This window comes from Hipposideros armiger, unplaced genomic scaffold, assembly GCF_001890085.2.
Source record: "Hipposideros armiger isolate ML-2016 unplaced genomic scaffold, ASM189008v1 scaffold_794, whole genome shotgun sequence".
Classification (NCBI taxonomy): domain Eukaryota; kingdom Metazoa; phylum Chordata; class Mammalia; order Chiroptera; family Hipposideridae; genus Hipposideros; species Hipposideros armiger.
This window is the reverse complement of record NW_017732144.1, coordinates 585583-587069: the sequence shown is the minus strand read 5'-3', so window position 1 is coordinate 587069 and position 1487 is coordinate 585583.

Below are 1487 nucleotides of genomic sequence, written 5' to 3'. Positions count from 1 at the left end.
TCGTGATCTAGAAATGTCAATTAAGTGTNCCGGGAAGAGCACAATGATGGTGCCAACTTGGGCCAGTGAAGCAACGTCCTCCACAACTAGACTGAAGAACAAAAAGGACAGCAACTTGTCTGTTCCTCTTCCCCAATTTCCCAGCACTGTTCTCATCCCCCAATTCCCCAATAAAAATCTTTTAAAAAAAAATAGACTAGTACAGAAAAATCAATGACTTCATTAAAACAAAACTCTATGTGTTAATATATCAAATCACATTTTCTTCTCTAGCAAGAGTTGCATAATTGTTTTCACTGAGTAGTAAGTGATTTATAGTAACCATATAGTACATTTTGCCTACAATGTTTCCCTTTCATTCTTAAAAAATTTTGGGTTGGAAATCCTTTCAAAAATGTTTTTAATTTCTAATAAAACCAGGAATGCTTCTGCCACGGAATGCTTCTGTTAGGGATTTTGGTAGGAGTTCTGTTAAACTATAAGCTATAATTGCCACATGGGCACTGAGGATCCTTGTGTCAAGGGTCTATCAGGCAAGGAGAGGAGTCACCATTATGAAATGAGTTATTGGCCTTGATCATTAAAAGAAAGTTTGGCTGCTTTTACACAATGGGAGCATGGAAGAATATGGTTGGCCCCTAAGTGACCAACTTGGGTTCCACTCTTTTCTCCCTTTGTCAATTTTGACATTAAATGGACTAAAAAAGCTATGGTGACCAAAGACCCAGAGCCTCAGTGATGAGGGTCAGGGCGCTAGGAAGACAGGTCCATCGGAATCCTGTAGGAGTTGTTCCCAGACCTTATAAGGGGAAATGGATCTGAGACATACAAAGAGTGGTCTGTAAAGGATGCTGGTTGAATCACCCAGATCCCCTTCAGGAGTAACAGTCTTATTACTCCAGCTGCTGGGAATATTGCCAGCAGACATCTCTCACCTATCACTCCCCTTGGGGATTGCCTTCCCTAATGAGACCTGCCTCCCCTCAGGCAATCCTTCCTTCTCAAGGCAGACCACAAACAGTGTGTTATTAACATGGGGTAAAGGCCTGGCCCTCTTGACCCAACTTCTGACAGGACCCAAAGGTTTATCCCATCTTGAGACTCTCAGCAAAGTCAGTTAATATGTTTCTTAAGATGGCATCTCCCTCTAATTAAAATAAATAAATGTGTATTAAAAAGACTGTATCTCTCTTTGCCCAATTTTGCTCCCTGTCCTTACCTTCCACAGATGTTTCACTCAAGAGCACACCATTAAAAACTTTCTATTGGCTAAAAAGAAAACAAACACTAGTCATGAAAAATAGAGGATTTAGAGTGTATATTTCACCTTTTTGTGATTAGAAATACTTTTTTTTTAAAAGATTTTTATTGGGAAATTGGAGGGATGGGAACAGTGCTGGGGAATTGGGGGAAGGAGAACAGACAAGTTGCTGTCCTTTTTTTCTTCAGTCTAGTTGTGGAGGACGTTGCTTCACTGGCCCAAGTTG